This window comes from Dendrobates tinctorius, unplaced genomic scaffold (genome assembly GCF_039654945.1).
Source record: "Dendrobates tinctorius isolate UK_male_01 unplaced genomic scaffold, ASM3965494v1 ptg000174l, whole genome shotgun sequence".
NCBI classification, from domain to species: domain Eukaryota; kingdom Metazoa; phylum Chordata; class Amphibia; order Anura; family Dendrobatidae; genus Dendrobates; species Dendrobates tinctorius.
Window position 1 is genome coordinate 7,185,932 of NW_027361841.1, and position 22,330 is coordinate 7,208,261.

Consider the following 22,330-nt stretch of genomic DNA (forward strand, 5'->3'; position numbering starts at 1 on the left):
AGTTGTTAAGATATTTTTTAAATAAAAACTATACATATACTGTATGTGTATGTATATATATATATTGTCATGATCCATGTTGGATCAGGACTGATATAAAGCACAGGTAACCTTTTTTTTTCCTAAGCTGTGCTTAAGGTTGGTTTTTGCCCCCGGTGGCCATTAAGATTATTGCAATGTGGTGTCATTTGTCTAAGTTTCCCCCTGTGGTGGTGAGCATCATTGCACTCTAGTTTCTTTAGTTAAGTGCACATGATTATAATACAGGTGTGATTGCTAGCTCTGCTATAAAAGAATCACAGGTGTTGCAATCAATGTTGGTGATAGTGTTCATTTCAACCATCCTTGGTGCAGGAAGGAGCTAGAGAGAGGTCCTGGCAGCTCAGTCAGAGCCCTGGTGTGAAAGGAGTCATAGGGGTTTTCCTGGTAGCTCTGACAGAGCTTGGTGGCAGCGATTCAGGAGGAGAGCTGCATGCTGGTGGTGGACTCTGTTGCCAGGAGCAAGTACAACAGAGTAAAGCTAAGTTGTGCTTCCCTGTTTGTGTTTTCTCCTTAGTGTGTATTAGTACAGCGGTGGGGCCAGTGCCTGCACCACCCAGCTCCCTAGCAAGGGATAGGTGTAGGGTGTGCTAGGGCGACAGGTTTGTGATCGGCGCCCGGTGCGGAACCGTCATAGGGAACGTTAGGAGCGTTAGGGACACTGACTCAGGGGAGTGCTGGAGGTCTCCACGTCCCCTTTCCCTATCGCAGGGCCCACAGTTGTAACTGTTTCCCTATCCCTTGTCTTGTTGTTTTAGCTACCGCCCTACAAGCCGTTTTCCACAGGACAGTATCACGTGCCGCGTCCTGTTGTTTTAGTTACCGACCTGCGAGCCGTGTCACACAGGATGGGTCCACGTGACATATATATAGTGCACCAATAAAAATATATAAATATTATGGAGAAAAATAAATAAAATTACATATAATTGCCATCCCCATGTCTGGAACAACAAGACATATAAAGCTCTCACAATAGTTAACCCGTTTGGTGAACTCCGTAAAAAAATAAACAAGGCACAAAAGGGATTTTTTATCATTAGCAATGAGCGAGTATATTCATTACTATTCGCATTGATAGTACGATATTTGGGTTACTCATTACATTGCGAGTAGAGTTGAGCGACTTTTGGTTTTTTAGGGTCGAGTTTCGTTTCATGAAACCCGACTTTTCCAAAAGTCGGGTAGAGCAAAATCGGCCGACTATAGGAAAAAGTCAGGGGTCCGACCGAAACACGAAACCCAATGTAAGTCAATGGGGAATTAAAGTCGGCAGTGAGAGGAGGACAGGAAACACACCTACAGTGCCCATTTGAATGCCAAAAGCATCAATTATTATTACTTAAGCTTGTCAACCTTAATTTACTTCATAATACTAGTTACGCACTGAAAAATGGGGGTTATTTTACAGTTGTGGGGGGGTAGGGCTGGCTCCAGGTTTTCGTGGGCCCAGGGCCAAAGAGCGCCCCTTTAACACATACCACAACTCATGATGCTCCGATACGGCAGAGAAATAGCAGTATAGTACAATGAAAAATACTTCACTTCTTACATCTCATGACTGATATCCATTTTAAATTCTCCAATACCTCCAAAAACGGACAGTATATAACTCCATACAGTATTATGGCCAGTGCTTAGTGCGCTATACAGAGTAATGAGGCCCATATATTTCTCCATACGGAATCATTGATCCCATATAATGTTTCAAACCGTATATGATGAGCTCCACATAATGCTTTAGTATATGTTGGTCCCAATGGATGAAGCTCCACTGTCTTATGGGCCCAAATAATGCTCCATATATAATGGGCCCCATTTATACTGTTCTAGTGTATAATGGGCCCTGTAAATGCTGCTCCAGTGTCTGATGTCCACCTTTGGAATGCTCCAGTATATGGTGGGCCCCATATATCATTTACCAGAGTATAGTGCTCCCCAAAAATTGCTGTCCCAACACTGAAAACAATTACATAAGTCTCCTTGCTAGGGAATCCCTGCACTACTCTGAACTCCTTGTCGTCCCCATCTTCCATCGCACTGCACTTGGCTGTTTAGGCCCTCCCACCGGCAGAGACACTTTTGCGTACTATGCAGTGCCCTGTGCCAGTGCCATCGCCCATGAGTATGCCCCCCCCACCTGCTCAAGGAACCTGCACTTTCATCTGCACCTTCCTCTTTGTCACCGTGTAAGGTGGTATAGTATGTGGGAAGGGGAACCTGAGTTTCCTCTGGGTCAGATTCTGGCAGTGTAGAGTGCGAGGGGAATGTAGTGGTCTGGGTCAATGTACCAGCAGCATCATCCAGCAGTGGCTGGGCCTCAGTGCACTTGTGGCGTCCCCAAGAGTACGGTCACCACTGTGGCATTACCTTCCTCCTAGGGAGTGTGTTGTCAAGCTTGGGAGCAACGAAGGATCTCTCTAGCAGTGAAACCAACACCCAACACATTTCCCACTCCAGGCTAGCAGGGAGACCTCTGAACCTGGCTGCTGAGGAACTGCTCTCTGTGGTCGGGAGGAGGTAAGTTAGGGCACTCTGTGCAGGGAAGGGGAAGTGTGTGGACGTGAGAAGGGGAGCTGGAGGATGAGCAGAGTTAAGGCTCACTCCTAGCTGGAGCGCATGGTCCCGATTCCGGTCTCCGAGTTTGTAGGGACACTAACGTTCCTGCAGCAGAAACCGGGGGAAGTAGCAGCTATAAATGCTCTGTACCCAACTAAGGCTCGGAGGCCCCAGCATCGACGTGTGGGAGCCAGAAGGAAATGGCTACAGCTGTCTGCCATACAAGTAAAGTCTGAGGAACATCTATTAGACAGGAGGCGCTTCAGTGAACCATGGTCCTGTGAGTGCTTCCCCCACAAGCGCTAGAAAGGAGACGTTCAGGAAGGTACATGTTGGCGGAGTGTTGGAAGGGAGCTTTCCATTTTGGTCCCGGAGGTTGGCTGAGGTCCTGACCCGGAGGACACAGCACGGAGGCAGGCATCTGTGTAACCTGCAGACTGTGAGTAAAGCTTTGGAACTGCATGCTCTGGTGTCCTACAGTTATTCCAGCACCGCTACATCTGGGTACCAGCACCTACACTGCCTGTGCCTTTCCCCCATCACTACATCTACACTTCCCTGGGACTCCAGCTCCACCTGTGGGGAGCTTCACCATCTTTGCTACACAACACCATCAATCCCAGAGGATCTGCATGCAGCGTCGGCCTAACATCTATGTTGCTGAACACCACAGGTGGCATCAAACTATCTATATAAACTCTTTACCATTATACCACGCCATTTACATGGGCGCCCAGGGCCACCGTCCGGGTTACCGCTGCTGTGATACATCCCACTGACACCGGCCCGGTACCGAGTACCCCACAGCCCTGGGAGGGCGACCCATATGCCGACTGCTGATCGGGCGGCGTTATTCCCACGAACCTCCAAACAGCGTCCATGAAGGCAAAGTTTTTGGTTTCCGGGGGCAGTATGATTGCAAAGCTGAACCTTAAAGGAATGTCCAAAAGGGCACTACCAGGAGTGGAGCCTGTGGCTTAATTGGACTCCACCCGGGAAACCACAATCATGCCACCTAAAAAAAAGATGCACACTTTGAAAGCTTTGTCGATTCTGTGTGTGGTATGTGTGTTTGTAGTTGTGCTAGCGATTTCTCAGCTTTATTCCGTTAACAACCGAGACTCCGGTATGCCCCCGCAGTACGCTTCAAGCTTACTAGAGGGACAAGCGAGGCTCTGGCACGTGAGATCGAGCAATAACAGGTCTAGCATTCCCGTACATGTCCAGGGCTGCATGCACGCTACACTGAAAGGACCAGCTTTTGTCGCTTACAGGTGCAGATAACCTGCTGAACTCCGTTAGTGATGGGGATCTGGGATTCAGATTATTCCCCGCGAACGATGATTTCCCTGTAAGTTCAGGTCAACCGCAATTCCGGAGTTAGGCCTAACCGTCATTCCTGAAAAAATTACGTGTCCAAACCACAGGTGCTGTAGCTTGCTTAACAGCTCGGCAGCCGTTCTCAGGCCCAGTATGGATTCAACAACATTGTAGAAAGTTGATAAAGGGTACAGTTTCACCGGATAACACGTATATATGTAGCCTAGTTTACACATTAAAAATATATGTCTATAGATCAGGAGGCAGACTCAGATGTTCTCAGGCCCAGTATGGATTTGACCAGATTGTACAAAGTTGAGAAAGGGTACTTTATCACTGGATAGCAGGTATATATAGCATAGTTTAAACATGTGAAATCTCCGTGTTCTCAGTATGGATTACACAGCAATCTAAAAAGTGGAAAAAAGGAAATGCATTTGAGGCGTACACAACTATATACTTTTGGTGTTATTTTTAAATCTTCATATATATTTCTGTCTCAGTAATACAGTCCAGCTTCTCCGCAATAGGAAATGAGATGCATACAATTACTGACATAAAGGCTAGTGATTGCAGAAATCTAGGAATTACTATTCACGGGAAAAACTTCCATCACAATTCTCATAGGCGATGTTGACTCTCAATTAATTTGTGTGTTGAGACAGTGAAAACATTTTTTTGTGAATAAAGTCTTGCTGTATCGCACTTCCGTTGATTCCATCACTGTTACTCATCTCAATCAAATTTTTATCACAGGGAGCGATGTAAACATGGTGCTCACTGGCTATCATGATCTGTCACGTAACTTTGGCGTGCAAAAGACAGAAGCCACAGGCCGTAGGCGATTCTATTTGATTGGCATGAGAGGGCACATTTTAAAATGTGCGCCGGAATGCCACACGTTTGTGAGTAGGAAAACTGTGAAAGCTGATGATAAACCACCACTGCATGTCATTGTGAGTTGACGTCCATAAGAAATGGAAGCCATTGATCATCTGGAGCTAGAGCCCGGCCAGCAGGACAGGGCATAGCTACATCTTAACCATCATCTTTCAGTTCAATCAATTTGTAGTGGCACTCCCAGTGAAGGATTTGACAGCCCAGACTACACAGCGGAGGAGCAGGGAGAGGTAAACATTGCAAATGCTGGGGCCCTGCCCAAGGAAGGGGGGCACACTCGTGGGCGTCGGTACTGGCACTGGGCCTCTCATAGTACGGTGGTGTGTCTGACGGCGGGTGTGCACCACCACCGTCAGAGACACTTGATTGCACTATGAGGGACCCCGTGCCAGTGCCCGCACCCCTGTGCCAGTGCCCGCAAATGTTGTTCCTATCTTCAAAAAGGGGAAGAAGGTGGACCCAGGAAACTATAGGCCGGTGAGTCTGACTTCTATACCAGGAAAGATCTTTGAACAAATTATTAAACAACATGTATGTCAATACCTGGATAAGAATGAAGTGATTAAACAGAGTCAGCATGGGTTTGTAACTAATAAGTCATGTCAGACTAACTTAATTTCCTTCTATGACGGTATCACTGATTGGGTGGATCAAGGAAATGCTGTAGATATAGTATATCTTGACTTCAGCAAAGCATTTGACAAAGTCTCTCATACAATCCTTATTGAAAAAATGACTAAGTATGGAATGGACAAGGCAACTGTTAGGTGGATTCATAACTGGCTTAGTGATCGGACCCAAAGAGTGGTCGTAAATGGCTGCACATCCAGTTGGAAGAATGTCTCAAGTGGGGTACCACAGGGCTCTGTCCTGGGCCCTGTATTGTTCAACATCTTTATCAATGATTTAGATGAAGGAATTGAGGGTAAACTGATTAAATTTGCTGATGACACAAAGCTAGGAGGGATAGCTAATACTAGAGAAGAGAGAGAGAGGATTCAAAAAGATTTAAATAAACTGGAGAAGTGGGCAGCAACTAACAGAATGGTTTTTTACAGGGAGAAATGCAAAGTACTACATCTGGGCAATAAAAATGAAAAAAGCATATATAGAATGGGAGGAATAGGGCTAAGTGACAGCACATGTGAAAAAGACTTGGGTATACTAATAGATCACAGACTGAATATGAGTCAACAGTGTGATGCAGCAGCAAAAAAGGCAAATGCAATTCTAGGATGTATTAACAGAAGCATACAGTCTAGATCACGTGAAGTCATTATTTCCCTCTACTCCTCTTTGGTCAGACCTCATCTGGAATATTGTGTCCAGTTTTGGGCACCACATTTTAAAAAAGACATCAACAAACTGGAGCAAGTTCAGAAAAGAGCGACCAGAATGGTGACCGGTCTGCAAACCCTGTCTTATGAGGAAAGGTTGCAGGATTTGGGAATGTTTAGTTTGCAAAAGAGAAGACTGAGAGGAGACTTAATAGCTGTCTACAAATATCTTAAGGGCTGTCACATTGTAGAAGGATCAACTTTATTCTCATTTGCACAAGGAAAGACTAGAAGCAATGGGATGAAACTGAATGGGAGGAGACACAGATTAGATATTAGAAAAAACTTTTTGACAGTTAGAGTGATCAATGAGTGGAACAGGCTGCCACGAGAAGTGGTGAGTTCTCCTTCAATGGAAGTCTTCAAACAGAGGCTGGACAGACATCTGACTGGGATGATTTAGCGAATCCTGCTTTGAGCAGGGGGTTGGACCAGATGGCCCAGGAGGTCCCTTCCAACTCTACGATTCTATGATTCTAAGAGTCGGCCTACCCACCTGTCCAAGGCAAGGGCACTCGCACGATTTCGTGCGCTCGGTGGTGACCCCGGCCATGGGGGGGCAGCCCAGTTAGGGCGGTTTACAAAGTGGCATATGTTGATGTGGGACATTCAGCTGCTGCAAAAGGCGAAATAGGTCAAGTTCGTGGAATAGGAGGAGGACCAAAGCAAGCCATTTTTCTGGCAACCTATGTGTCATCAAGGGAAGGTGGGACAAAATCCTTGGAAACCCATGCATGGTTCATTTTAATGAAGGTTAGATCATCCACATTTTGGGTTGACAGACGGGTCCTTTTTTCTGTCAGGATTGATCCAGCTGCACTGAAGACTCTTTCCGATAGCACACTTGCAGCTGGGCAAGCGAGCTCCTGTAAGGCATATTGTGCCAATTCAGGCCAGGTGTCCAGTTTAGCGGCCCAATAGTCAAAGGGGAATGACCTGTGAGGGAGAACATCGATATGGGAGGAAAAGTAGTTTGTAACCATAGTTGACAACTGCTGTCTCCTGTCACTTTCCATCAATGCAGTATTACCAGTTGTGTGAGCGGTACTTGAAAAATCAGTCCACAACATTGTCATGAAACCCCTGTCTCCAATGCCACTTCTGCTGTGTGCACCACGAACACCTCTGCCAAGCTGCCCCCGGCCCGTATGGCTCGTGTGAGAAAAATCACCACTGCTGTGTGCTGGGAATGCCTCAACCGGTTTACCAGAGTTGCTTGTTTATTAGACAATATTAGGTCAAGGTTCTCCTGTGGCATGATGTTTTGTAATTTACCTTTATAGCATGGATCCAGGATGCTGGCCAACCAGTAGTCATCATCGTTCATCATTTTGGCATGCGGGGGTCCCTTTTTAGGATCTGCAAGGCATAATCTGACATGTGGGCCAATGTTCCCGGTGACAATGATGCACTGCGAGTGCTGGTTGGAGGAGCACTTTCTGGCAAATCCACATCCCTCCAGTCACGCACAAACCCTGTACCAGACCTTGCCACGCCAACATTTTTACTTGCCCCACGAGATGCATCCTCCTCCCCTAAGTAATCATCCCCATCATCCTCCTCCTCCTCCTCTTCTTCCTCCACCTCGTCCAGGAGAGGTCCCTGAGCAGACAATTGCTGAATGTCATCAAGGATTCCCTCCTCCTCTTCCTCCTCATCAACATTGGCTGCAGACGCCTGCTCCTTAAGGTGCGTCAAAGTTTGCATAAGTGGGATGCTCGTACTTAGGATGGCGTCGTCTGCGCTTACCAGCCGTGTGCATTCCTCAAAAGACTGAAGGACTTTACAGAGGTCTTTCAGCTTCGACCACTGCACACCTGTCAACTCCATGTCTGCTCTCAAATTGCCTGGCCGTGTATCCTCCCACAAATGCATTATGGCCTGCCTCTGTTCGCACAGCCGCTCAACCATGTGCAGGGTGGAGTTCCACCTTGTTGCAATGTCGATAATGAGGCGGTGGTTGGGAAGGTGGAGCAATCGCTGCAGCTTCTGCATACGAATGGAGTGTACAGGCAACCGGCGGATGTGCGCGCACAGTCTTCGCACCTTCTGGAGCAGGGCTGTTAACTCCGGATAACTTTTGAGGAAGCACTGCACCACCAGGTTCAAGGTGTGAGCCAAGCACAGTATGTGGCTGAGTTTTGAAAGGGCTATGGCTGCCACAAAATTCCGGCCGTTATCACTAACTACCTTGCCTGCCTCAAGATGTATACTGCCCAGCCATGAATCAGTTTGTCGCTGAAAGTACTCGGCCAGCACCTCCGCGGTGTGTCTGTCGCCCAAACACATCATCTGCAACACAGCCTGCTGACGCTTTCCACTAGCTGCTCGAAAGGGGGACTCCTCGTGTGCAACAGTGGCAGCTGCAGATGGAGTGCTCGTACGACTGCGCTCTGTGGACGAGCTTTCGCTTCTGGAGGAGGAGGAGGGTCCAACGCCTACAGCCAACTGTTTCCTATACCGTGGGCTAGGCAGCACTGTCCCACCACCGCTGTCCCCTGTGGACCCTGCATCCACCACATTAACCCAGTGCGCAGTGATGGACACGTAACGGTCCTGGCCATGCCGACTGGACCATGCATCTGTTGTGAGGTGCACCTTTCCACTCACTGACTGCTTGAGTGCATGGACAAAGCGGTCTTTCACATGATGGTGGAGGGCTGGGATGGCTTTGCGAGAGAAGAAGTGGCGACTGGATAGGTCATAGCGTGGTACTGAATAGGCCATGAGTTCGCGGAAAGCTGCGCTTTCCACCAACCGATAGGGCATCATCTCTAACGAGATTAGTTTGGCAATGTGGGCGTTCAAACCCAGTGTACGCGGATGAGAGACTGAGTACTTTCTTGACCTACTCATAGTCTCTGGGAGGGTGAGCTGGACTAGAGAGCTGCATATGGTGGAACTAGCGGTGGACAGGGCGGACTGAGAGAGGGTTGATGATGGTGATGGAGTTGGTGTTCTTTCTGATGGCCTAGATTCAGTCTTTCGACACCTCAACACTTGCTGCTGTGCTAACCGGTGGGCTTACAGTGGGGGAAACAATGTAGTGTTGCTGACTACCTTCTTTGTGATCAGTTGCACATGTGGTACTTGAGGTTTGGTGTTGTGTCCACGCTTGCAAGTGCATGCTGGTTAAATGTCTAAGCATGCAACTGGTATTCAAATTTTTCAGATTTTTCCCTCGGCTAAAGGTCTTTGCGCACTTCTTACAGATAACCTTGGCCTGATCATGAGGATTTTGTTCAAAAAAGTGCCACACTGCACTCTTCCTACTTTGGAAGACATTTTGCGTCCTTGCACGCTGTGCTATTTTGACCGTCTGGACAAGCTGTCCAGCAACTCTTTTGATTTTTGGAACCTGTCTTTGGAGTGCTCCGGGCCTGCCAGATAACAGGTGTTGCGATGTCGATGTCTGCTGTGGATGCTCCTCCTCATCTGAGCTATTGGAAGCAGCACCCTCTTCCCCCAATGGATGCCAATCTGGGTCAACAACTGGGTCATCCATCACCTCCTCTTCAATGTCATGTGCACCTTCCTCTATGTCACCATGTATGGTGGTATAGTATGCGGGAAGGGGCACCTGAGTCTCATCAGGGTCAGAATCTGGCTCATTACACTGCAAGGACAATGTAGTGCTCTGAGTGAATGTACCAGCAGAATCATCTATCAGTGGCTGTGCATCAGTGCACTCCATGTCAGATTCATCTTGGCTTGGGTAATTCACCATTTCACTTGATAACCCAGGCATGGTATGTGAAAACAGCTCCATGGAGTAATCAGTTGTATGGCCTGCGTCATCTTTCAATCTTGGTTGGGGTGAAGGACACAAGGAAAGGTGTGGTTCATGAACATGAGCCTCCAATGACGACTCAGTGCTTTTAGTTTTTAAAACTTCAGAAGAGGAGGTGATAGAGCTGGAGGCTGAGTCAGCAATGTAAGCCAAAACTTTTTCCTGAAGCTCTGGCTTTAAAAGCGGTTTGCCAACTCCTAGAAAACCAAGCCTTCGAGGCCTTGTGGAGCCAGACGATGACGCAGGCTCAACACCTCCTGCATTCGGTCCTATTTTGCTTTTGCCTCTACCATCAGATCCACCACCAACACCATCATTACCAGCTGGCAACCCCCGCCCAATTCCACGGCCTCTTCCACCAGCCTTCCTCATTTTTGGTAAAAATGTATACAAAATCCCACCGCTATGTCACAGGCTCAATGTCGTAGGTGTGAAAAATGTCACTATAGAACAGGGGAGATGTAGAATTTCTGAACACACTTGTGGACACTGTTGGATTGTGTGAGGCCCAGTGAATATCACACCGCTATGTCACAGTCTCAATGTCGCAGGTGTGAAAAATGTCACTATAGGACAGGGGAGATGTAGAATTTCTGAACACACTTGTGGACACTGTTGGATTGTGTGAGGCCTAGTGAATATCACACCGCTATGTCACAGGCTCAATGTCGCAGGTGTGAAAAATGTCACTATAGGACAGGGGAGATGTAGAATTTCTGAACACACTTGTGGACACTGTTGGATTGTGTGAGGCCCAGTGAATATCACACCGCTATGTCACAGTCTCAATGTCGCAAGTGTGAAAAATGTCACTATAGGACAGGGGAGATGTAGAATTTCTGAACACACTTGTGGACACTGTTGGATTGTGTGAGGCCCAGTGAATATCACACCGCTATGTCACAGGCTCAATGTTGCAGGTGTGAAAAATGTCACTATAGGACAGGGGAGATGTAGAATTTCTGAACACACTTGTGGACACTGTTGGATTGTGTGAGGCCCAGTGAATATCACACCGCTATGTCACAGGCTCAATGTCTCAGGTGTGAAAAATGTCACTATAGGACAGGGGAGATGTAGAATTTCTGAACACACTTGTAGACACTGTTGGATTTTGTGAGGCCCAGTGAATATCACACCGCTATGTCACAGGCTCAATGTTGCAGGTGTGAAAAATGTCACTATAGGACAGGGGAGATGTAGAATTTTTGAACACACTTGTGGACACTGTTGGATTGTGTGAGGCCCAGTGAATATCACACCGCTATGTCACAGTCTCAATGTCGCAAGTGTGAAAAATGTCACTATAGGACAGGGGAGATGTAGAATTTCTGAACACACTTGTGGACACTGTTGGATTGTGTGAGGCCTAGTGAATATCACACCGCTGTTGTGAGTTCATTTTCCCCTTCATCACTGAGGTCTGGTGAACTCCCTATTCTGGTAAAGGAAGGTAATGAGCCTGATTATCAGGCACCCGAGTCTAATGAGGATGACTGGCTGAGTGGAGTCACTGACTGGATATAAGGCTGCCGACGCCCTTCTGCCCTGCGGGTGATTTCTCTGTGGACTTCTAGGACACCAGTCTGATTCCTGCTTCCCTAAAGCTAAGTTTCTGCTTTGTCTGTTTGCATTTATGTTTTGTGTTTGTTTTCCTTGCTTTTCTGGATTCTGCCATTCCCTGCTGGGATGAGCTGAATCTCCTTTTGCCGGTTGCTCTGTCTTCAGAATATTCCTGAGTACTGACATAGCTTTTTTGAAGCCTAGCGTCTTCAGGGCCTTTTTCACTGTCAGTCTGTTGGCTCTTATTTTCATAGGGTTTTTCACGGATTGCAAACAGCAGCCTTCCTGTCCTTTCCTATCTAGGTAGTTTGGGCCCCGTCTTTGCTCAGTCTATCTTTCTGTCTGTGTTAGTGTTTTCATCTTGCTTCACCGTCATTATATGTTGGGGGCTGCCTATTGCTTTGGGGTCTGCTCTGGGGCAGTTTAGATTTCCCCTTTCTTTCTTTAGGCCTATTTAATTCTCCGGCTGTGATCGAGGGGTCTAGGGCATCGTAGGAACCCCCCACGGCTACTGCTAGTTGTGTTGATAGGTTCAGGGGTCTGCAATCCGATAGTTGCCAACTTCTCTGGTTTTCTGGACTTAGCTAGCATTTCTGTTTTTGCCTCCTACGGTGACTCAATCATAACAGAATCACCCGCCAAACCGCAGATCCTAGGGTACTCAATAGCAGGAAAGAATTGTGTTTAAAAAAAAAAAAAAAAAAAAGGAGTGTGTATATTCTTTCCTCTATATCTCTGAGGCCGTAGGGGGAATTTTTTTTTCTCTCAATTGAGATAAAGCAATTGTCTGATCGTGTGGAGCAGCTCGCTGCGGAAGTGCTGGAAATTTCCGCCTACCTTGCTCGTTCGCATGCTGTTCAACCAAAGATCCCTACACCTGATGTATTTTTTGGGGATCGATCTAAATTTTTGAGTTTCAAAAATAATTGTAATTTATTTTTTGCCTTGAAGCCTAACTCGTCAGGGAGCTCCGCGCAGCAGGTTAAAATTGTCATCTCTTTGCTGTGTGGCGATCCCCAGGATTGGGCGTTTTCTTTGAAACCAGATGATCCTATTCTGACTAATGTGAATGCATTCTTTCAAGCTTTGGGGTTGTTGTATGACGAACCTAATGCTATTGATCAGGCTGAAAAGACCCTGTTGGCATTAAGCCAGGGTCGGGATTCGGCAGAGTTGTACTGTCAAAAATTCCGAAAGTGGGCGGTCCTTACTACCTGGAATGATGGTGCCTTGGCAGCCCTCTTTCGGAAGGGTTTGTCAGAAACTGTAAAAGATACTATGGTGGGATTTCCTGTTCCCTCTGGTCTTGACGATTCTGTCATTAGCCATTCAGGTGGGTCGGCGTTTACGTGAACGCAAAACTACACGAGAGATGTTGCCACCTGTTGAACAAATGTCTGAACCTATGCAATGTGATAGAGTTTTGTCTAAGGCGCAACATCAGGAGTTCAGAATGCGTAATAAGCTGTGTTTTTTCTGTGGAGATGCCTCGCATTTTATTTCTGTTTGTCCTAAACGAGAGAAACGCTTTGCACACACGTTTTCTGTTGGTGGTGTTCAACCTAAGTTTCTTCTGGCAATTACTCTGATCTGCTCCCTGTCCACATTTTCCACCAAGGCTTTTGTGGATTCGGGAGCAGCGCTAAACCTAATGGACTTGGATTTTGCTAAACGTTGTGGATTTCCGATGACACCTCTGCAGACGCCTATCCCTTTGAGGGGGATTGATGCTACTCCTTTTGCTAAAAATAAACCTCAGTTTTGGACCCAGGTGGTCATGCGGGTCGCCCCAGACCATCAAGAAAATTGCAGATTTTTGGTGTCGCATGGTCTGCATGATGCCGTTGTTCTGGGGTTTCCCTGGTTGCAAATTCATAATCCAGGTTTGGATTGGAAGTCTGTGTCTGTGGTGAGTTGGGGTTGTCGGTGTGCCTTTAGTGAGGCTCCGGTTTTTCCACCTCTCCTCAGTCGCATGATGTTCCTGACTATTTGGCGGACTTTTATGATATATTTAGTGAGAATGAGTCTGCGTCCTTGCCTCCTCATAGGAGTTATGACTGTGCAATTGAACTAAGCCCGGGGTGTAAATTTCCCAAGGGTCGGCTCTTCAATTTGTCTGTACCCGAGCACGAGGCTATGCGGTCCTATATTAAGGAGGCGTCGGAGAAGGGTCATATTAGACCATCCTCTTCACCCTTAGGTGCCGTTTTTTTTTTTTGTGGCCAAAAAGGATGGTTCTTTAAGGCCTTGTATTGATTATCGTGCCCTCAATAAAATTACTATTAAATATCAGTATCCGTTACCCCTGATTTCGGATCTATTCTCTAGAGTTAGAGGTGCTTGCTGGTTTACCAAGCTTGACCTCAGGGGGGCGTATAATCTTATCCGCATTAAGCAGGGGGATGAATGGAAGACTGCGTTTAATACTCCGGAGGGACATTTTGAGTACCTGGTGATGCCTTTTGGGCTCACTAATGCCCCTTCTGTCTTCCAGTGCTTCATGAACGATATTTTCCGAGACTTTGTCGATAAATTTTTGATTATCTATCTGGATGATATTTTGATCTTCTCCAAGGATTGGGATTCTCATGTGGAACATATTCCGACTGTGTTCCGGATCTTGAGGGAGAATTCCCTGTATGTCAAAGGATCGAAATGCCTTTTTGGAGTACAGAGGATTTCATTTTTGGGATTTATTTTGTCTCCGTCAACTATTGAAATGGACCCGGCCAAGGTACAGGCCATTTATAATTTGGTTCAGCCCACTTCTTTGAAGGCCCTCCAGAAGTTTTTGGGGTTTGCTAATTTTTATTGGAAATTTATAGCAAAATTTTCTAGTATTGCCAAGCCATTGACTGATCTGACTAAGAAGGGTGCTGATGTGTTGAATTGGTCTCCGGAGGCTGTTGCTTCCTTTCTGGAGCTGAAGCGAAGATTTACCTCCGCCCCGGTTTTGCGGCAACCGGATGTCTCACTCCCGTTCCAGGTAGAGGTGGATGTTTCTGAGATTGGTGCAGGAGCTGTTTTGTCCCAAAAGGATCCTGTAACATCTAAAATGAATCCCTGTGCTTTCTTTTCCCGAAAGTTCTCTCCATCTGAACGTAACTATGATGTGGGGAATTGGGAACTGTTGGCCATGAAATGGGCATTTGAGGAGTGGAGACATTGGTTGGAGGGAGCTAAACATCAACTTGTGGTCCTCACTGACCACAAGAATTTGATTTACCTAGAGTCGGCTAAACGCTTGAACCCTAGACAGGCTAGGTGGGCCTTGTTTTTTACACGTTTTGATTTTGTGGTCTCTTTTCTTCCTGGAACTAAGAATGTCAAGGCAGACGCCCTCTCTAGGAGTTTCTTTGCTGATTCTCCCGTGGTGACCAAGCCTGCTACCATCTTAGGCGAAGGGGTAGTTCTTTCTGCCATCTCGCCCGATTTGAGACTTGCTCTGCAAGAGTTCAAGGAGGACAAACCTGAGCGTTGTCCCAGTGGAAAGTTGTATGTTACTGACCAGTGGAAGAAGAGAGTGATGTCTGAAGTTCATTGCTCTGCATTGGCTGGTCATCCAGGTATTTTTGGTACTAGAGATCTGGTGAGTCGCTCTTTTTGGTGGCCCACCTTGTCTCATGATGTCAGGAATTTTGTGCAGTCCTGTGGGACTTGCTCCCAGTCTAAATCTTGTTCTCGCCCTAGTGGGTTGCTGATGCCTTTGCCGGTCCCCAGGAGGCCATGGACCCATATTTCAATGGATTTCATCTCTGATATGCCGGTCTCTCAAAGAATGACTGTTATTTGGGTGATTTGTGATAGGTTCTCTAAGATGGTTCATCTTGTACCATTCCCTAAGTTGCCATCTTCCTCTGAGCTGGTGCCCCTGTTTTTACAACAGGTGGTTCGCTTGCACGGGATTCCTGAGAACATTGTATCTGACAGAGGAGTTCAGTTTGTGTCTAGATTTTGGAGGACTTTCTGTTCCAAGCTGGGAATTCAGTTGTCCTTCTCCTCTGCTTTTCACCCTCAGACCAATGGGCAGACAGAGAGAACAAACCAGACCTTGGAGTCTTATTTGAGATGTTTTATTTCCGCTGATCAGGATGATTGGGTTTCATTTTTGCCCTTGGCCGAATTTGCTTTAAATAATAGAGCTAGTTCTGCCACTTTCATGTCACCTTTTTTTTGTAACTTTGGGTTTCATCCTCGATTTTCTTCAGGGCAGGTGGAGCCTTCTGCCTGCCCAGGTGTTGACACTGTGGTGGAGAGAATGCACCAGATCTGAGACCAAGTGGTGGATAAGTTATCACTCTCCCAGGAAAAGGCCCAGCGGTTTTCCAATCGACATAGGACCATTGGTCCCCAGTTTAAGATTGGTTATATGGTGTGGTTATCTTCAAAAAATATTGCTATGAAGGTGGCTTCTCCTAAGTTTAAGCCTAGATTTATTGGACCTTACAAGATTTTGGAGATTATTAATCCGGTCTCTTTTCGTTTGGCTCTTCCTGTCACATTTAAAATCCATAATGTGTTCCATAAGTCCTTGTTGAAGAGGTTTGTTGAACCAGTTGTTCCTGGGGTGGCACCTCCAGACCCTGTATTGGTTGAAGGTAACATGGAATATGAGGTAGAGAAAATACTGGATTCCCGTCTGGCTAGATGGAGACTTCAGTACTTGGTTAAGTGGAAGGGTTATGGTCAGGAGGATAATTCCTGGGTCTCTGCTTCTGATATTCATGCCAAAAGATTGGTGCGTGCCTTTCATCGGGCTCACCCTGATCGCCCTGGTGGCGTGGTTGAGGGTTCGATGACCCCTCCTCAAGGGGGAGGTACTGTTGTGAGTTCATTTTCCCCTTCGTCACTGAGGTCTGGTGAACTCCCTATTCTGGTAAAGGAAGGTAATGAGCCTGATTATCAGGCACCCGAGTCTAATGAGGATAACTGGCTGAGTGGAGTCACTGACTGGATATAAGGCTGCCGACGCCCTTCTGCCCTGCGGGTGATTTCTCTGTGGACTTCTAGGACACCAGTCTGATTCCTGCTTCCCTAAAGCTAAGTTTCTGCTTTGTCTGTTTGCATTTATGTTTTGTGTTTGTTTTCCTTGCTTTTCTGGATTCTGCCATTCCCTGCTGGGATGAGCTGAATCTCCTTTTGCCGGTTGCTCTGTCTTCAGAATATTCCTGAGTACTGACATAGCTTTTTTGAAGCCTAGCGTCTTCAGGGCCTTTTTCACTGTCAGTCTGTTGGCTCTTATTTTCATAGGGTTTTTCACGGATTGCAAACAGCAGCCTTCCTGTCCTTTCCTATCTAGGTAGTTTGGGCCCCGTCTTTGCTCAGTCTATCTTTCTGTCTGTGTTAGTGTTTTCATCTTGCTTCACCGTCATTATATGTTGGGGGCTGCCTATTGCTTTGGGGTCTGCTCTGGGGCAGTTTAGATTTCCCCTTTCTTTCTTTAGGCCTATTTAATTCTCCGGCTGTGATCGAGGGGTCTAGGGCATCGTAGGAGCCCCCCATGGCTACTGTTAGTTGTTGTGATAGGATCAGGGGTCTGCAATCCGATAGCTGCCAACCTCTCTGGTTTTCTGGACTTAGCTAGCATTTTTGTTTTTGCCTCCTACGGTGACTCAATCATAACACACTGCTATGTCACAGGCTCAATGTCGCAGGTGTGAAAAATGTCACTATAGGACAGGGGAGATGTTGAATTTCTGAACACACTTGTGGACACTGTTGGATTGTGTGAGGCCCAGTGAATATCACACCGCTATGTCACAGGCTCAATGTCGCAGGTGTGAAAAATGTCACTATAGGACAGGGGAGATGTAGAATTTCTGAACACTCTTGTGGACACTGTTGGATTGTGTGAAGCCCAGTGAATATCACACCGCTATGTCACAGGCTCAATGTCGCAGGTGTGAAAAATGTCACTATAGGACAGGGGAGATGTAGAATTTCTGAACACACTTGTGGACACTGTTGGATTGTGTGAGGCCCAGTGAATATCACACCGCTATGTCACAAGCAGAAATTGGCTAGTGTATGACAAACTACAAGGTGTATATAGAATTGGGCAGAATAGGAATCTCCCTAGAGTGTAGGTCTGTAAGAACGGAACAAGTCCTCGACTTATCCTTACAGAGTCACACACAGATAGCTTCACTGTGGCCGTGATACTGAGAGAGGAGCGTGCACGTACACCGCTGTCCGGTGTCCGTAAAATTGTCAAGCTTCGTGTTTTTTAAGTATACGGACTGACACACGCTGTCTCTCTATAGTTTTGAATGTGATCAAACAGCAAATATACTTTACTGTTTGAAAACCAGACAAAACTAGAAGGTGGAGGTCTGTAAGAACGAAACATGTCCTCGACTTATCCTTACAGAGTCACACACAGATAGCTTCACTGTGGCCGTGATAACAGCCGTTACACGGTACTGAGAGAGGAGCGTGCACATACACCGCTGTACGTTGTCCGTAAAAATTGTCAAGCTCCGTGTTTTTTAAGTATACGGACTGACACACGCTGTCTCTCTATAGTTTTGACTGTGATCAAACAGCAAATATACTTAACTGTTTGAAAAACAGACAAAACTAGATGGTCGAGGTCTGTAAGAGCGGAACAGGTCCTCGACTTATCCTTACAGAGTCACACACAGATAGCTTCACTGTGGCCGTGATAACAGCCATTACACGGTACTGTGTACACCGCTGTATGGTGTGAAAAAAATGCACGCTCAGTACCTCACCAGAACAAAAACAAAATTTGGATTGCTTTTAAAAAAGCAGTTTGCAGAGCAGTGGTAAAACAGAAATGCAGCTATCAGGAAGCCTTATAAGGCAGCCTAACAACCAACACAGCTGATCCAGCAAAATATAGCCTCCACTTGCACTGCACACACAGTAACTGGTGTGTTGTACAGGCAAAATCACTAGCAGCAGAAGCAGTTTTTGGTGTCTTCTTCCCTGCCTAACGCTCTCCCTACAGAATCATCATCAGCAGCAGCTCTCCCTATTCTAAGATCAGCATGAGTAACATGGCGGCCGGCGTGCACGCCCTTTTATACCCCCTGTAACGCCCCCCAAATCAAGCCAATCACTTGCATGCCCTTCTCAAAGATGGTGGTGACCCCTGCCTATGTCATCACGTTGCCCACAGTGTCCGTGGATCCTGATTGGCTGAAAAAGGGCGGAAAACAAACTTTTGAAACGCGACTTTGGCGCTAAAGTCGCCGAGCTCGTGGCCGACCTCACCCTAGGGTCGGGTTTCGTTTCATGAAACCCGACTTTACCAAAAGTCGGGGACTTTTGAAATTTTTCGACCCGTTTTGCTCAACTCTAATTGCGAGTATTTGTGTACTCGCCTCGCTATATTCGGATGTCTCACCCTGCGGTTTTGGCTCCTCCTTTGCAGCCACTAAACATGGTGAGCTTCTTAACCAATCACAGTAATGCCACAGACATCTTGGCTGTGGCATTACTGTGATTGGCTGGCCGCCCAGCAGCATAGGGTCTATTTAAGCCCTGCCACTGCCATTTGTGCACATTACATCTACAAGCATAGGGAGAGATCGTTCTGCTGCTAAGGAGAGTGTTTAGGTCTCTTGATAACACAAAATCCCTTTTCAGGGCTACCTACAGTGCCAACTAGGTCAGTGTAGAGTAGGGAGAGAAAGATACTCGAGCAGGGACAGTTTAAAGGAGTCGGTCATTAGTTCCATAATACCACCAAAAAATAGCTCTTTACAGAGCTGAAGACACACAACAAAGTCAGAGTATAGGGAGGGAGAGATTGTGTATTAGGTAGGGAGAGGTTAAAGTGTTCTTCCAGTGTCCATCTTAAAACAGCTCTCGTTAGAGGCAAAGCAATATTTTACCAGTGTATAGAGTACTAGCATTTTGTGCTGCCTTTTTGTTAAAGCACCGGTCTATTTTCCTCGCTGTTTTTGGGTTAGTGCACTACGCAAAGCAGTAGTCCAAATATTTCCTACTGCCTGCTACCAAGCACGCACAAGGCCATTTTCCCCACTGTTTTTTGTGGTCGCAGCCTACCTTCTGCTTTCCACATTAGTCCACTAAAAAAGGCGGTTAGTACCCTACGCAAAGCAGTAATCCAAACATTTCCTGCTGCCTGCTACCAAGCACGCACCAGGCCATTTTTGCTTCTGTATTTAAGGTCACAGCCTGCCGTCTGCTGTCCACATTACTCCACTGAAAAAAGCAGTTAGTGCCCTACGCAATGTCGTAGTCCAAACATTTCCTACTGCCTGTTACCAAACATGCACCAGGCCATTTTCCACGCTGTTTTTGTGGTCACAGCCTGCTTTTTGCTGTCCACATTAGTCCACTTAAAAAGGTGTTTAATGCCCTATGCAAAGCAGTAGTCCAAACATTTCCTACTGCCTGCTACCAAGCATGCACCAGGCCAATACTAGTTGGCCACCTTTCTTGATCCACAGTACAAGGAGAAATTTCCTTCTGTCCTTCTAAAGGGCCATTGTAGATCAGTTGCTGAAAACATCACCCTCAGACAATGCTGATGGCAGAGGTAGCAGCTGTTTTCAAAACTAAGGGATAATGGGGAGAGACATGAACACCAGCTCCAATGGAGATGGGGGGGAAGTGTGCACAAATTGGGCAATTTTCAATAAACTTGCACAAAAGCAAGGGCTATCTGTGCCTGTAACAATTCCAAGGAAGGAGAAGTTGCAGAACATGGTCAAAGTGTACTTAAGTAACCATATGGGCGTCCTTTCAGATGGTTCACTTCCGTTTAATTATTGTGTGTCCAAGCTCAACACTTGGCCCGACCTCTCCTTATGCGACTTGAAGGTGCTGGCCTGCCCAACTGCTACTGTGATGTCAGAGCATGTTTTCATTTCTGCTGGGTTAATCATCACTGATAGGCGCACACGCTGCTCCACAGAAAATGCAGACAGACTTACTCTGTTTAAATTCATCAAGGACTGGATATCTCCACAGTTTGTAATGCCCCCAGATGACAGCAAACCAACCTAAATTCTCCAAAAATGTTGATTCATGCTACTGCTGTTAACATCAACCCCTTCCCATAAAAACCCATTTCCTTCCTTTGTCACCCATGGCTCAGCCCATAGGCCTAATATTTACAAACCCTATGCACATTTTGCAGTGGACAAACCAGGTCGGTATTCCAACTCCAGCCTAACTACTATATGTGATTGGAGGCCCCTTGGATTGTGGCTTCCTGCGTCAACCATGACTCAGCCCATAGAGCTAATATTGTTCTTGTGTATCTGTAAAAGTCGTGTAATACTGGAACAAACTTATTCCCAGAAACCATAAGTGAGCCAGAGATGCATGCAGGCATATTCTCCAGGCTCTTCCCATTCTGTTTCATTGTACTTGCTATTCTGAACGAACACACGATTTTTGCAAAGTACCCGTACAGTATAGCAATCATGAAAATTCTGGCACTCCATCATCACTATTTATCATCAAAGCGCCAAACTAAAAGTGGAATAAAACAATCAAAAAGACAAATCTAATTAAAAATGGTACAGCTGAAAATGTCACCTTGTGCTGCAAAAAATCAGCTGCCGGACAGCTATGTCAGACAAAAAACAAAGTTATAGTTCTCAGAATAAAGTGATGCAAAATTAATTATTTTTCTATAAAATAGTTTTTGTCATGTAAAAGCGTCAAAACATAAAGAAAGATATAGATGGGGCATTGCTGCATTCGTACAGACTCGAAGAATAAAGCTGCCTTATCAATTTTACCATATGCGGAATGGCATAAAAAGAAAAAAAACATTCCTGAATCATTGGTGTTTGTTTATTCTGACTCCCAAAAGTCAGAATAGAAAGCGATGAAAAAAATGGCATGAGCCTGATTATGGTACCAATAAAAATGTCAACCTGTCCCGCAAAATAAGCATGTCCTTGTCTCACAGGGGGGGACATGTTCAGATGCAGGGCTGAGTGGACGCTTGATCGAGAAGCTCCTGCCAGGCTTAGCTTTCCTGTGGCTTAAAATACCTGTAATGGCTTTCTTCCCCGCTCATACGCTGGGTCCCAGGAGAGTAAAGACTCCTTCACCGACGGGAGCTTTTTCAACCGCCTCCATTACACCTCTGGACACTTTTCTCCAGTAAGATCAGGCAGGCACGGGGGCCTGGGTGCCATCTTGCTGAGAAAAATGGAGGTGACTGTGCTTGGTTGTATGGGAGGAGGGGAGCTGCAGACTTCACCCAGAGACTGCAGTCTTGGAGTGGGTAAGGAAGACACACATGTGGGCAATACATCACAGCAGCAGCAGGCTCCACATGAGCAGGTAGAGCAAGACTCCCACTTGCAATACAATCTCCAACATCGTGGCCAGCCACAATGAGATACAGAAGGGTGTTGTGAGTTCATTTTCCCCTCCGTCACTGAGGCCTGGTGAACTCCCTATTCTGGTGAAGGAAGGTAGTGAGCCTGATTATCAGGCACCTGGGACTAATGAAGTCGATTGGCTGAGTGGAGTCACTGACTGGATTTAAGGCAGCCTACGCCCTTTCTGCCCTGCGGGTGATTTCTCTGTGGACTCTTGGACTCCAGTCTGATTCCTGCTCTCCTAAAGCTAAGTTTTCTGTTTTGCCTTTTTGCATCTAAGATTTGTTTTTGTTTTTCTTGCTTTTTGGATTCTGCCACTCCCTGCTGGAGTGTGCAGTGTTCCTTGAGCTCTGTCTTCTGAAAGTACCTGAGTGCTGATTTAGTTTTTGAAGCTTAGTTGCTTCAGGGCCATTTTTATATCAGCTTGTTGGCTTTTGTCTCTGATAGGGTTTTGGCAGATTGCAGACAGCAGCCTTCCTATC